At 50.7% G+C, this 16,564-nt stretch overlaps 1 protein-coding gene across 1 annotated transcript in view; it reads left to right on the top strand.

Annotated features, from left to right (window-relative positions):
• The first annotated feature begins 1,988 nt into the window (after positions 1-1,988).
• LOC144931346 (protein odd-skipped-related 1-like) overlaps positions 1,989-16,564 on the top strand; it is a 29,940-nt gene continuing 15,364 nt past the window's right edge. The window contains exon 1 of the mRNA XM_078855148.1: positions 1,989-2,218. The gene's annotated coding sequence lies outside the window, so the exon portion shown is untranslated. The remainder of the gene's footprint in view (positions 2,219-16,564) is intronic.

Raw genomic sequence — 16,564 nt, 5'->3', positions numbered from 1 at the left:
CACTCTACACGCGGCTACGCGGTCGGACGTGGGACAACGGTGTGTGTGTGAGTGAGCACTGTTGTTGTACTGTATGGGCTGCGATTGGCACGGATGGCTACGTACGGAGCTAAAGAAGTTCAACGTACTTACATACTGCCCATAGACTAACACTACCAGTAGACTCAACACTGCACCTCCAATTGGCACGGTTGGCTACGTACGGTGCGAAAGAAGTTCAACATACAGACATGCTCGGCAGGCCGCTGTCTTCATGTGCGGCCTCACTTTGGGCGTCCCTTTTTTTTTTGGAACGCATCCACTACCGCATAGAGCGAAGGAGAGAGGCCCCGTACTCCGTTATACGGGGGCTGTCAATGCGCTCGCTCCCTCACCGTCTAAATGTGCCTCCCACCGAGCAATTTGCAATCAACTCAACCCATTCATAAAACTAATTTTTTTTAAAAATAAGTGGGGGCATTTGGGCCGGACGCGTCCGCTAGATGTGATGGTGACCGATGGTCCAGAATGATGAATGGGGTGGCAACCGAATAGGACGTCCAACGAAAGAGGTGGAGCGATGAAATCATCGCATGTGCAAGGCGATAGGTGACGAATTACATGGCAGGATCGTGCGTAGATTTACAGCGGCCAAATCCTCTAAACGCGCGAAGTTTATTCTAAATGTGGGGGGAGAGGAGAAACAGTGGAGGACCCGGAGAAAAAATCTACGCGACCACGGGGAGAGAGAGAGAGAGAACATGCAAGCTCCAAATATACAGCAGGCATCATCGGGGTAGGGGATCGAAGCCATGACCTCCTGCATATCAGGCGAGGGAGTTAACATCTCGCCACGCGCAATGTATTTATCTGTGCCGGGTAATTGAGAGGAGCCTATTTAACTTACTCCTTCAGAAATATCTCCGCACGCAATTCTGTTCCGTTAAGCAATGATGTTTATTCGACGCCGTTAAATTTCTGCAACGGTTTTTTATTTGTGAAAAAAAAAAATTAAATAAAAGATCCAAGTTGTTCGCGCGTAAAGAACTCTGATTTATAACAGATTCCCAGCAGCGCCTATTTTACGCAATCGGACGCTGCGAGGTGATTTCGCGACACAGCTGCACGCGGGGAGGGAAGGCCGCTCGCTGCGCGAAGTCAAAATCGTCGACGACGCAACAACCGGCTAAAATAAAACTCTCACACTTTACGCGCGTTGAACTTCTTTCGCACCGTACGTGTTAATCGGAGGTGCGGGGCGCGGGAAGGGGTAAGGACAACATACTAATACACGCAAAAAAGCAGTTCGAAAGAAATTCGTTTTCAATCTGGATTCTTTTAAAAGTCCATTGTTCCAGCGGTTTCCTAATATCGGCAGGAAGAGCGTTCCAGACGGCCGCAGAAAACGCGTCTGAAAGCGCGCGATCGTGAGAAGGCGACGGCGGCTCGGGGTTGCCGGCCTTCATCCAGCAGCGGATCAACCGCGGAGCGTATTGCCTAGCAGTCGCGGGTATTGTTGGAACCGCAGAACATACAATGAAAATGATCGTGCGGCTGCGGTGGCGGGGGTGAGTGGGTGAGTGGGTAGTGGTGGTGGTTTGGGGGAGGGTTGATGGGTGGGTTTGGAGGGGTGGGTTTGGAGGGGAGGGAGGGGGCGGGGCTGCGGGGGAGGGGGGGGTCACGCACGGGCAGTGACGCCCCGCTTGGGCGGCGAGGGGGTCGGAGTTTTACACGGCGCAATGAGCGCAGGGAGTGAGCGAGAGAGCGAGAGAGGAGGATGGCAGGGAGGTTGCCGTGGATGGGGGAGGGTTCAGTGAGACCGTGGGGGGCGGGAGGAGCCGGTGGAGGAGAGGAGGGGGGGGGGGCGAAGGGCGGGGGTGTGTAGAGCGGGAGGGGTCGAGAATAGGCGTGGGGGGGGGTTCGACGCTTGGCTGATAATGGCTGGGCAACACTACCCACCTCGTCTCTCAGTCTCAGCGCTTCCGTGGCGTTGGTCGCTCAGCCCGCTCTCGCCCGCCCGCTCGCTCTCCCTCTCTCTGTCTGGATGCCGCTTGCCTCCCATTGCGCTTCGGCCCCGGACTGATCGGATCAGGGCCCCGCCGCGCAGAGACGGGCCGCGCCGAGGTAGGATCATGTCCCAGCCGCTGGTGGTGGCGCAGCGGCGGGCGGCGTGCGTCTCGGCGGCCGTGTCGTGCTTCAAGAGCTCCGGGGGACGGCTCCGTCACGACTCTGCACACAGGTAACGCGCATTGCGAGCGGCCGGGGCAGCGTGCGTAACGCGCGCGCGCGCGGTCGAGTTCACGCGATTCGCGCGTTCGCAACAGCAGCAGCAGCAACAGCAGCAGCAGCAACAGCAGCAGCAAACATCAGCAGCAGCAACAGCAGCAGCAACATCAGCAGCAGCAACAGCAGCAGCAGCCGCAGTTCGCCACGTGAAGTGTCGAAACACTTACTGGCGTCACGGAACGGACCCAGGGTGCCATGGGTAGACTGGCTGAGATGAGTGGCCGATGCACCACCTGTGCCCCCGACTGTGACAACCTGCAGCGTTTTTAGTCTCCCCGCGCTGCGCTCGTTGTTTGTGAGCGTCGCTCCTCTGCCCTCCGTTGTTGCTGGAGGGCGACTGCCTCCAACTGCCCAGTAGTAGCGTCGTTCACGAGCCTCCTCCTCCACAGAGGCCGATCTTGACACCGCTGATACGGGTCAACGGCAAGTCCACTCAGCTCCACGTCCTCTAGTGCCGCGTCAGCTCCGTCTCTTCTCGAGCCCGTGTCGCACCAGTGTATCCACATTAGGCACAACGCATACACACAGAGGCAAAACATTCCCCCACAGCCTTACACAGACTGTTGGGAGCAATAGCTGCTATCGTGTACCTATTAGGATATTACACACACACACATATACACACATATATATACAAGTATACGCATAAACATGCGTACACACGGGGGGACCTCTTACCTGCCGGGAGATGTGTAGAGAGCTGTTCGTTGAATGTGTGACTCAAAGTTGGTCTATTAACTAGGGAGGGCGGTGGGTAGTGCGCTCTGCACCGCAACACTCCGGCGAGCCCGAGTTCGATTCCGGGCAACGAGATCGATTATCGGCAAGGGTTAACTTCAGTGGCCGACCGATGTCAGAACTTCTCCCGAGTCCATCTCGCCGCTCCTAGCCCCCCCCCCCCCCCCCGACTATTTCATATCTACTCGCACTGAGCAAGAGTGGTGAAGTATGGATGAACCCCCCCGCCCCCCCCCCCCCGGCGACCGACATTCATCCAGCAGTGGATTGACAAGGAGCCGTGTATCGTGACGACCATTATTACTGCTTGCGGTATCAGATAAGCCGACGAGCGTATCGTCATCACGCTTCAATAATCGCACAAACCAGAGGATTTGCTTGGTTGTACAAATCCGTAATCGTCAAGAGCGCCTTCGTCTTGTGCTCCAATTCGCTAGAAGGAGGGGATCGTCGGTCGATGCGCGTGTTCAAACGTCGAACAAATCCGGTGGTCACCGCATCGCGTCGCCGCTTTCAGATGAAGCTTCTGCGTCCCGTCCGGATCGCCTCTTCCCTTCCGATAATCAGGACGGGGGAAACTCGTTGCTTGAAGAAACGCTATTTAGCGATTGGTTCGGGAAGTCCTTCCCCCGCACCTCCGATTAGCACGGCCGGCGTACGTACGGCGCGAAAGAAGTTCGGCACGCGCGCGCGGACGTGCAGCGTTACAGGGGACGCGTCGGCGTTTTGACGATACCACCCGCATATCAAGTAACCCTATCGTGGGAGGAGGAGGAGTGGGGGGGGGGGGTTACGCGTCGATGGAAAACGTGTTGTAAGTGCCTTGTCTGCCCCCCCCCCCCCTAATACCCACGACGATCTCCGGGAGAATTCGCGCAACGCGCATGTTGACATGTGGCTGCGAATCGTGATACTGACGAGCTCACACGCATGTCGTTGGCATGTTACCGTAAGCCGCGCGTTCTTGTTCAAATCGGGCGCGGAGTGAATATCCATCACGCAACGATGGTCGTACTGTAATCGCCACTTGTTTTCGAAGTGGGAATTTCCCCACGCATGTAACATGCATGTAGCACGCAGCGGGCATGATGTATTGCAGGCTGCGTTGTGCGTAATGCCTCAATGGCAGACTGCGATCGGTAAACGTTAAAACTCTGACAGCCAATTGTACAGGTGACTTATACCCATACAGGTGAAATATACTCACACAGATGACATATTGGTCCGTGACCTGCTCGTGTCATATCTGTATCTCGCGGAGTCTATGCAAGCTCAAACAGATCGAGTGCTCCTTTAGGAGCTGCTTTTGGTTGTTTCGTTTTGTGTCGTCCTTCCACCGCACCTCCGATTCGCACGGGTTGGCTACATTCGGTGCGAAAGAAGTTCCACACACAAAGACAAAGATCCCCTGTATAGCCTTAGCAGACTGTTGGGGCAAGTGCTGTTAGCGAGCACCTATGAAGGCCGGCGCGGCACACGAGGGGGGTGGGTGGCCAACACCACGCCCGGCCACCTTTGTCTCCCCAGTGACGATGTTTACACACCGCAGCAGGTACTAATTTTGAGGCTGAGTCGACCTAGGGGCGGCCCAGGACAGGTTCAGATAATCGTCACTGGGTGTTGGACGTGAGCGGGAATCGAACTTGGGTCTCCGGGTTCGTAGCGCAGCGCACTGACCGCTACACTACCGCTCCCCACAAAGTTCAACGTACACACACACACGTACACACACACACCACACACACGTACACACACACACCACACACACACACTACACACATACACACACGTACACACTACACACACGTACACACACACACTACACATACACACACCACACACACACACTACACACACACACTACACACATACACACACACACACTACACATACACACGTGCACACACACGTACACACACGCACACACACACGTACATACACACGTACACACTCACACGTACAGACATACACACACTACACACCATACACACACTACACAGACACTACACACACGCACACACTACACACACACACGACACACACACTACACACACATACACACACACACTAGACACACGCACACACTACACACATACACACACACTACTACACACACACTACACACACACATACTACACACACACGACACACACACTACACACACTACACACACACATACACACACACACTACACACACACTACACTACACACACTACACACACGCAGACACACACTACACACACGCCTTGCGACTCCCCTCCACTCATCCCTACGTCGCTCCCGAACCAACTTACACCGCATCTATGTAACGATCACTGTGCAGAGAGCAGCAGCAGCACTAGCCACGGTTACTCCACTGCTGGATGAATCATCCCTCCACCCCCCTCCCCCACCACGCCGTTGCCACGTCTCGCAGTCTCGCGATGCGAGCGTGATTCGTCTTGCTCCTGAGCTGTCTACAAGCGAGCCGATCCCATCGCTCCATCTCCGCGGCGGACGTTCCCACTCCGGCTCGTTCGATGCAAACGGCAGCCGTGGGGGGGGAGCCGTGCGTTGTAACGAGCGGCAGGTCGAACTTTGTGTGCATGGCACGTCGTGGACTTCTTTTGCACCGTACGGAGCCGGAGGTGCGGGGCTGGGATGGGGGGGGGGGAAGGATAACAAACAGAACGCAAACAACAAAAGCGGTCCTAAAAGAAACCGAGTTCTCAATATTCGAGATTTCAAGGTGCGAAATATCTCCCGTGACGTGCTCGTGTCGCGTGCGCGCCTGGACGCCGGGGGGGCTTCGCTGCAGACGGACACGATCCGAGACACCGTGGCGGGTTTGTTAGGGCGAAGCCGTCTCCATCTCGCCTTGTGTTGTGTGTGTGCGTGCGGTGGTGTGTGTGTGTAGGTGCGGTGGTGTATGTGTGTGTACGTGTCGTGGTGTGTGTGTGTGTACGTGTCGTGGTGTGTGTGTGTGTGTACGTGCGGTGGTGTGTGTGTGTACGTGCGGTGGTGTGTGTGTGTGTACGTGTCGTGGTGTGTGTGTGTGTACGTGTCGTGGTGTGTGTGTGTGTACGTGTCGTGGTGTGTGTGTGTGTACGTGTCGTGGTGTGTGTGTGTGTACGTGTCGTGGTGTGTGTGTGTGTGTACGTGCGGTGGTGTGTGTGTGTACGTGCGGTGGTGTGTGTGTGTGTACGTGTCGTGGTGTGTGTGTGTACGTGCAGTGGTGGTGTGTGTACGTGCGGTGGTGTGTGTGTGTACGTGCGGTGGTGTGTGTGTGTGTACGTGTCGTGGTGTGTGTGTGTGTGTACGTGCAGTGGTGTGTGTGTGTGTGTACGTGCGGTGGTGTGTGTGTGTGTACGTGTGGTAGTGTGTGTGCGGTGGTGTGTGTGTGTGTACGTGCGGTGGTGTGTGTGTGTGTACGTGTGGTAGTGTGTGTGCGGTGGTGTATGTGTGTGTGTGATGTGTGTGCACGTTCGGTGGTGTGTATGTGTGTGTGTGGTGGTGTGTGTGTACGTGCGGTGGTGTATGTGTGTGTACGTGTGGTGTGCGTGTAAGTGCGGTGGTGTGAGTGTGTGTACGTGCCGTGGTGCGTGTGTGTACGTGCGGGTGGCGCGTGTGTGTGTGTGTACGTGCGGCGAAAGTGTGCAAAAGCAACACGCGTCAACAGTGCTTAGGTTTACCATAAGGACTGTCCTTCAGGAGAGCACTTCGCAGTATAAGCTACACTAATGCGGGATGACGATGTCGAGACGTGCCTTGCACTCTCGTGCTCGTGCCTTACGCCGAGCATCTCCACTCCGAGGCATCCTTGTTGAGTTCCAAAAAAAATCTGGAGTGAGGAAATGCTACCCCTGCATACACGTAGCACGTGCGTGGATAATTGCCTTCTATATCAAAATGTGTAGATGTCATCAGTCAATCAATCGAGTCTTTATTTCAATAGCACTATTTTGTGCAAAGGATGCCATTGAAAGATAATAAACATTGTTTACGGACTAAATCGCAAGAAGAATAAAATCAATTTCCATACAAAAGTAAATCGCATTATAATTAATTGCTGTCGAAGGCCTATTAAAAAACAAACGAACACTATAACATAATCTTAAGTAAAAGCAAGTTTTAAAAAGGCGAGTGTTTAGATGCAACTTAAAATTTGCTTAACGATTGCGAAGCCTTCCGATCCCCGTGGCAGGCTGCTGCACAGACGAGGAGAGGTCACGCTCACTCAAGGCCGACTTTGAGTCGTGGCCCTCGGGACGACTCGGACACGGGACCAGCGCAGGAAGGTGGAGTGAGCGAGAAGGAGAGAATGGAGGGGAGGAGGAGGAGGAGGCAGGGGAGGGGGGGAGATGACAGACGAAGCGAAGCCGAGTCAGTGTGCAGCTGTCACCTCCTCCACACCGCCGCGGTGCAAAGTTGAATGATAATAAACGCGAGCGAGCGAGATAAACAAAAACAACAACAACAGCAGCAGAGCGATGCATATCCAGAATAAACGATGACTTCATCACAAACACTTAGCCCATAGGTGCACATGTGCTCTGAGTCTTCACGTGTGAGTGTGTATGGATATATGGAGCGCATACGTGTATGTGTGCGTGTGTGTGTGCCAATCATCTCGTTCAGTCAACCTCTGCCACCTGGGTCTGTCCCGCGACCTCCTGTAGCAGCGAACCTTCAAACTTCACGCGAATGCGTTTGGAGTGTGTGTATGTATATGTATAATAGTGCGTATTCGTATATAGACTGTGTGTGTATGTATATACGTATGAGAGTGTGTATATGTATAGACACAGTAGGGGGCATTGGCGGTGCATCTGCCGGTCATCGCAGTCAACCCACAGCACCTGGGTTTGTCCCGTGACCACCTTGCCAGCGAGCCTTCGACACTTCACGTGGCCTCAAAGTGCACCTAGGCTGGCACAAACGCCGTTGTGATGTCCCCGCCACGGAATAATTTCGCCGAACGACGGAACGCGCTCACGTTTTAATTCGTTTTATTTTACGCGAACAACAAAACATCTATCTGCGTGTAACGAGAATGTAGCAGCAGCAGTAGCAGCAGCTGTTTTGTAAAAAACAGCGGACTTTTAAAAGTTTACAACCGTTTTAAAGCGCACGTGCGTTTCGTCCGGTGTTACCAACTGTGTTTACCCCGTGGATGTGCATCGCGTAGCACGGCGCTTTTTGACGCGGCGATCAACTCCGTAGACTTTGCGTTCGACAAAGTCGCATCGCTATTTACGCATTTTGGGGACGAAGCTACAATTCAGATGTATCGATTATTATTCGTATCATTGCATCCGCCTCCAATGCCATCGCCGCTAGGTTCGATTACACGCGCACAATTTTGTTGTTCAAATGACAATCGCGATTGTCGCGAGAGATTGATGGCATTTCCAGTGATGTTCTAGAAGGATTTGAGAAAAGCTGAAATTTGGGCACAAATATATTTACGTGCAAAAAGTTGCTTTAACTGCACTAATTTCTCCTCCATCCCACCCACACTACCCTCCCCTATCCCTCGTAAACAAAACTCGTCGCGAAGTCGGATTGGTTTCACTTCGAGGGCAGGAGCACCACTAAAAGTCAACAGCGATGTAAGTCTAGGCGGATCGAATCATTCGCCCCCCGCGGAGTATGACGGTGAAGCCGACAGAAAGCGTCCAAAGCTCGTTTACCATCCACAATGTAGGTGTTTGGGTTACCAGTTACATAATATCATTTACGTGTGTACACACGATTGATTTCGACTGCAGGGTGTTTACGGACGACATCCAGCAGTGGATTAATAATGGCTGATGCTGATGACGACGGTGGTCGGATTAAACTAAGGGGATGTTTACGTTTAGCGGAGTCGAGTGCAGGCTTGATTTCACATCGGCAATTTGAATCGATTTTGATCGTGGGGCCATTGTTACTGCCTGTCCCTTCAACGGCCCTCCCTTGTCTCTGCAATCTACTGGACATCCGGTTTTAAACATTAAAAAGAGCTTCATAGCTCATCGGATTCCTCGACTAAAAATAAATATTCTGATTCTGTACCGTAACCCGTCTCGTTTTGCTCGCCACGTTCGTGCAGGAGGGTCTGCGTGTACGCGTGCACAACGGACGCGAACGCTGATGAATTTGTCGAGCTGAGATGTGTGTGTGGGGGGGGGGAGGCTTGCTGCTTATCCACTGGGTCACGAGTTACAATGAGTCGAGCGGTGGTGCAGTGCTTAGCGCGGCACTGCCGCTGTAAACCCACGGGGTCCCGAGTTCGATTACGGAACACAACGACGAATATCAGTGGCGCGCGTTATCCGAAGCGGTTCCTCGCCCCCCCCCCCCCCCAATAACATGAACTTTAAAAAAACGCACTGACCAAAGTGGTGAAGTATGGTCAAGCAACCCCCCCCACCACCTCTATGACCGACACGATGTATGGAGGCTTCGTCCAGCAATTGTTTGGCAAGGGGGATGAAAGGGGCAGTTAAAGATATCCGCAACCTCCGATTAGCGCGGTTGAGTACGTAAGGTTGAGTTCGTAAGGTTGGAAATAAGTTTAAAATACATACACGTGCTGTATGCAACCGGCACTCACGTTGCATAGTGTGTCAACACGAGTTGCCATATACCAGTGAACGCCAGTGTATTCAGATGCAGGTAAGGGCACGTTCAATTGGTCGAGTTTTTTTTCTTCTAAATTACTGAAAGATGTATTTATATATATATGTTATGCTATGACTCATAGCACGTGCTGTGTGTTTTTTTCGACGCGTGCTTTCTCTGGTAAAGCCCCCGTTCCTTCAGCAATACGGTATAAGGACATTTGTTGAAAAAAAGCGTCACAGCTTATCGGATTAATCCAGCATAAATAAAACAAATTCTGATTATGAAAAGTGTCCGTATATACGTGTGTGTGTTTATTTTCCACGGCCAACACCAGTGACGATTTTCTGAACCGGTCCTGGGCCTCCCCTAGGTCGACTCAGCCTCAAATGAGTTCCTGGTGCAGTGTGTAAATATCGTCGGTGGAAAGACAAAGGCGGTCGGGCGTGGTGCTGGCCTTCCCACCCCTCTCGAGTACCGTTCCGGTCTTCAATAAGTGCTCGCTAACAGCACTTGCCCCAACAGTCTGCTCAGGCTATACGGGGCACCTTTGTCTTTGTGTACTTATATATATACGTGAAGCGGCCGATGTGCGCAATGCGTCGAGAAGAGTATCGCTAAACCGGGTCGATGTGGGGCACGAGATGCTATCGTGACGACGGTCTCCGCCGATACACGGCGAGTCTTGGACACGCGCCGTCGCCAACTTAACATCGCAGCAATCACCCATGATTATATATACAGTCTATATACAGTCTATATATACAGTCTATATATACAGTCTATATATACAGTCTATATACAGACTGCAGCTGTACGTGACGGCGCATGCTTTATACGTCCACGAGGACAGCGTTCGCACGACTCGAAACGTTTGGCAGCGGAAACGTAAGAGAGAGAGAGAGAAAAACATGAAAAATATTACATAGAAAACAGGGGGAACATAGACATAGAGTAGGGAGAGAGGGGGTCGAGAGAGAGGGGGGTAGAGTGAGGGGGTAGAGAGAGGGGGTAGAGAGAGAGGGGGGTAGAGAGAGGGGGGGGTAGAGAGAGGGGGGGGGGTAGAGAGAGGGGGTAGAGAGAGAGGGGGGTAGAGAGAGAGGGGGTTAGAGAGAGAGGGGGTTAGAGAGAGGGGGTAGAGAGAGAGGGGGGTAGAGAGAAGGGGTAGAGATATGGGGTAGAGAGAGAAGGGGTAGAGAGAGGGGGTAGAGAGAGAGAGGGGGGGTAGAGAGAGGGGGGTAGAGAGAGAGGGGGGTAGAGAGAGGGAGTAGAGAGAGAGAGGGGGGTAGAGAGAGGGGGTAGAGAGGGGGGGTAGAGAGAGAGGGGGGTAGAGAGAGGGGGTAGAGAGGGGGGGTAGAGAGAGGGGGTAGAGAGAGGGGGTAGAGAGAGAGGGGGAGTAGAGAGAGGGGGTAGAGAGAGGGGGTAGAGAGAGAGAGAGGGGGTAGAGAGAGGGGGTAGAGAGAGGGGGTAGAGAGAGGGGGTAGAGAGAGGGGGTAGAGAGAGAGAGGGGGGGGTAAGAAGGAGGAGAGCAGAGCGTGAAATCTTTCATTTAAAAGGGGGGGGGGGCACATAAAGCAAAGCATTACAAAAAACACAAAAAACTAAATGTTGAACGAAGCAAAGTGCCGACTACACACCGATCATCTTCTTGTTTCCTCTGATCGTAACAAAAAAGAAGAGAGAGAGAGAGGAGTGAAGTAGCGACGATTATCTGAGCCTGTCCCGGGCCTCCGCTATGTCGACTCGGCCTCAAGTGAGTAGCTGGTGTGGTGTGTTAAACTTCGCCACGATGGAGACAAAGGCGGCCGGGCGTTGTTCTGGCCCACTCACCGCTTCGTGTGCCGTTCCAGCACCCCCCTTGGTAGGTGCGCGTTAACATCACTCGCCCCAACAGTCTGTTCAGGCTATCGATGATTCGTTTACGATTCAGTGCACGTTACGCTCCCAATGTTACTTTCGGAACTGGCAGGCCCTTCTACTACGCGTTGCACAGAACCGATCGTCCGATGTCAGATTACTTAGATCATTTTTTTGTTATCCGAATCGATATCTACTATAGATGCGACTGCTCCTGGCTTGGTAGTCGAGAAGATCGGCGTAAGGCACTACCACTAGAATGCAAGGAACGCCCGTCCCTTAATAATCCTATTTACTATTGTGCACCTTATATTCCTATCACTTTATGCACAAGTATCTCAGCAAAATAAAAATAATAATCGACGTGTGGATATGCAAAAAAAAAACATATCATTGCATGATATATATTTATAATAATAGTAGTACAAACTTAACTCACTCGTCAACACACACGCATGTGATATTACACATGAAGAAGGTCCATTGTCCGAAACGTTGCGGGTTTTTATATATTTTAAGACTCCAGTGGTGTTGACGAGTGTGTTGAGATCGTTGTGAAGTGCGCTTGGACGCCACTGTTAACGCCAAATCTAATTTCGTAAATTTGTTTAAGCACAATATTAGCGAGGGGTTTCTAACGTTGATAAATGTTTTGGCAAAGCTCATAACATTGATAAATAGACGCGCGCTGGGGCCAGTCCTATTGCATACATATTTTGTCTACACACACTTTTTTACATATATGGGAGAGAGAGAGAACAAAAACTGATGCACGTAAACTACGAATCTTACGTTTTCCACACCGAATGTTTTGTTACGACCGCATGATTCTTAAAGTTTCTGTACGTGTGTACGTTGAATTTCTGTCGCACAGTTCGTAGCCAACCGTGCTAATTGGAGGACCACGAACCAAACGTAATTCTAAAGAAATGAGTTTTCAATCGAGATCATTTTAAAAAGTGCACGGCTCCCTGCGACTTCCCAATATCTGAAGAGAGAGCGTTCCAGACGGCCACAGAAGCAGCACCTGACATCGAACTGATGCAGTGATCGCCTTAGTTAGATTGCCATCGATGTGCTCGATGTTTTTTTTCAATTCATCGATTCGCAATCGCCCAGAACCTCACCAACGCCCGGTGTGGTCGCGTTCACGGTGGCGATGGTCGGCCCATTTGTGTTGTGATCGATCTTCAGCTGCAGAGGAAGTCATCCGCACGTCCGATTAGCACGCTTGGCTACGTACGGCGCTAAAGAAGTTCAACATACAACATACATACATACAAGTATTCCCTCTTTGATTTGAAGCTTTCGCGACTGCAGGAGCCCATACTCTTTGGTTCTTTCGGTTAAAGTCACGGAGGTAGAAAAATCTAATAAAAAACTAATATATGACGACGTTTCGATCGCAACACAAGCGGTCGTCGTCAGGCGGAAAAAAAATATGTATTTTTCTCTCTACGTGACTTTACCGAAAGAACTAAAGAGTAAGTATTCCCTTGTACACATTTAAGACTCTTTTAGTATTTACTTGGTACCTGAATTATCCGTTTGGACCTTGCATATGATTTATTTATAAATAAATACAGGACGGTTCATTTATAGATACCCCATTAAAATAACACCGACACGTGACACATATATAGAAACTCGTATTTGCTTTCGTAACTTCTCTCTGCACGTCTCGTGTGTTGCATTACATCGTTGAACACTTTGCTCCGTAGCACGCGGAGGCCACGTGGGCTCTCGCGACGTCCAGTCGCCAGTTGAGAGGGCTGGGTGGGACATCGGTGGGGGGGGGGGGGTCTCTGTACATGGATCACGCTGCCGAGCGAAACGTCGCGTGACGATTGTTCACGAATCGGCAGCACACGTGCGCGCGTTGTGTCGCATTCACATCGCTTGGCCGTACACGTGTTGCGGTCATCGTCACATTGAATGTCGCTCGAGCGAGTGCATTTAAAATAATAATAATAATAGTTCAATTTGTAACGCCGCAACTCAGAGGCGCGGAGCCAAGCTCAGAGTCGCTCCAAAGCACGTGGTTGTAGAGGTGAGTTTTTAAGTGTCTCTTGAAGGAGGCGATTGAGGTGATGCAGCGTGTTACGAAAAGTGCACTGGGCGACACATTTAGAGATGCGATCCTCGATCCTCGCTTGCTCGGTTTGTCTTCGTGGCGTTCGTCGAGGACGTTTCACAGAAGTGGAGGTGTTCACACGTTGTGTGAACACCGCCACACGTTGTGTGAACACCTTCACACGTTGTGTGAACACCTTCACACGTTGGTGTGAACACCTTCACACGTTGTGTGAACACCTTCACACGTTGTGTGAACACCTTCACACGTTGTGTGAACACCTTCACACGTTGGTGTGAACACCTTCACACGTTGTGTGAACACCTTCACACGTTGTGTGAACACCTTCACACGTTGGTGTGAACACCTTCACACGTTGTGTGAACACCTTCACACGTTGGTGTGAACACCTTCACACGTTGTGTGAACACCTTCACACGTTGTGTGAACACCTTCACACGTTGTGTGAACACCTTCACACGTTGGTGTGAACACCTTCACACGTTGGTGTGAACACCTTCACACGTTGTGTGAACACCTTCACACGTTGTGTGAACACCTTCACACGTTGTGTGAACACCTTCACACGTTGTGTGAACACCTTCACACGTTGGTGTGAACACCTTCACACGTTGTGTGAACACCTTCACACGTTGTGTGAACACCTTCACACGTTGGTGTGAACACCGCCACACGTTGTGTGAACACCGCCACACGTTGTGTGAACACCTTCACACGTTGTGTGAACACCTCACACGCTGTGTGAACACCGCCACCTCCCCCCGTCTGTGATTGAGCGTGCATGCGTTTCTCTGCGTCTGCCTATCTCCATCCCTGCTATCACCACCAACCACCACCATCAACCGCCTTCCCCTGCACCTCTCTGTTCTTTCTGTCATTTACGGAGCGAGCGTCAGATGTTAACTACCTCGCCTGGTGTATAGCAGGTCGTGGGTTCGATCCCGACCCTGACGACGCCTGCTGTGTATTTAGAGTCTGCGTGTCGCTCTCTCATCATCAACACGGTGGCGAGATGTTAACTACATCGCCTGGTATACAGCAGGTCGTGGGTTCGACCCTGATGCCTGCTGTATATTTGGAGTTTGCGTGTCTCTCTCTCTCTCATCATCATCATCACAGTAGCGAGATGTTAACTACCTCGCCTGGTGTACAGCAGGTCGTGGGTTCGATCCCGACCCTGACGACGCCTGCTGTGTATTTGAAGTTTGCGTCTCTCTCTCACATCATCATCACAGTGGCGAGATGTTAACTACCTCGCCTGGTATACAGGAGGTCGTGGGTTCGACCCTGACTCCTGCTGTATATTTGGAGTTTGTTTGTCGCTCTCTCTCATCATCATCATCATCATCACAGTAGCGAGATGTTAACTACCTCGCCTGGTATACAGGAGATAGTGGGTTCGACCCAGACGCCTGCTGTATATTTGGAGTTTTCGTGTCTCTCTCCCCATGGTCGCGAGGAATTTTTCTATGGGTCCTTCGGTTTTTTTCCCCTCCACATTTAGAACCCACGTGCGTTGAGAGTGTTTGACTGCCAGACATTTTCACGTGATAAGCCACATCGTTGAGCTATCATTTGCAGTGTCCAGATCGCTTCTAAAAAAATAACTACATAGCTTAGGGAATCTTACATGGTAATTAAATTTCGATTTAAAGCTTACGTGACTGCAGGGATTCATCAAGAACAGGTCTGTCGGAAAGACAGCGTCTGAATGTTTTCAGACGCTGTCTTTCAGAACAGGTCTGTCTTTCCGACAGACCTGTTCTTCACCTGGGGACGGCTGCTTGCGTTGTGGCCGAAACGTCGTGATAATTGTATTTTATTATGTAAATTTTTTATTATTTTATTATTTCCCTTCTACGTGACTTTACCGAAAGAACCAAAAAAAATAAAAGTTAAGTTTAATATTTTCATATTCCATCACCTGTTGAGTGAGAAATGCAAGACCGTAGTTAGATAACACTGGGGTATCTATAAATGGATCGTACTCTATAGCGTCCAAGCAAATATAAGCCAACAACTCCATTCTGTCTCCACATACACATACGCGTACAAATACAATCGCGTTCTAAGTCCATCAGCCTATTGGGGCTTTCCTGATCGACATTATAAAGCAGCGGAATTATTATTTTGTTGTATCGCGCAAACTCTGGTGGAACGATTTAAAGCTTTCGTGACTGCAGGGATTCATCTTCTCTGTTCTTTCGGTAAAGTTACGTAGAATGGAAATAATAAAATGATAAAAATAAAACGTAATAAAATAATTCTCACGACGTTTCGGCCACAACGCAAACAGCCGTCCTCAGGTGAAGAACAGGTCTGTCGAGACGACAGAGTCTGAATTATTTAATTATGTTTTGTTTTTATTATTTTATTATTTCCATTCTACGTGACTTTACCGAAAGAACCAAGAAGATCTGGAGGAACGGTTTCAACACTGCTGCGTCTCATCAGCTGCACGAAGCCGGCTCGTGTCAACAACCAACGTTACGGATGCTATTGGCAAGACTGCTCCGCTATAAAATACGATTAGATTTGGAGGGGGTTCCTTTTTTGTTGTTCTCACGTGGTACATTGCACAACAGAATTCCACCAAAGCTAATTGCCCCGGCTTTGCTTTAATCGACAAAGCGATCTTAGACGTCACCCCTCGAGCCGCTGCTGCTGTTGCTGATGATGATGATTCGTGCGTTTAGGGGTTCCATGTGGTTCCGTGCATAATGCTCACAGTGGATGGAGTGCGCCTGTGTGGGGTTTTGTGTGTGTGTTTTTTTGAAGGATTGTAATTGGTCTCATACTTTTTATTTCGCGGGGTTCGCTGATCTTTAACTCATATTACCCGTTGCAATTTACCGCTCAATTAAGCGAACATTAAAGGCTAAGTGTAGGTTTATGAAAACAAATAGCACGTGATACCACCATACTTTTCCGCGAAAAACGCGGCGTGCTGACGTATTACACGTTATATAAGCTACGCATTTAATACCCTTCATTTTACAAGCCATGCGTGCATGTATGTTGAA

The sequence above is a fragment of the Lampetra fluviatilis genome, chromosome 4 (genome assembly GCF_964198595.1).
Source record: "Lampetra fluviatilis chromosome 4, kcLamFluv1.1, whole genome shotgun sequence".
NCBI classification, from domain to species: domain Eukaryota; kingdom Metazoa; phylum Chordata; class Hyperoartia; order Petromyzontiformes; family Petromyzontidae; genus Lampetra; species Lampetra fluviatilis.
Note: the sequence above shows the minus strand (reverse complement) of the source record. Positions and strands in the feature narration are given on the sequence as shown.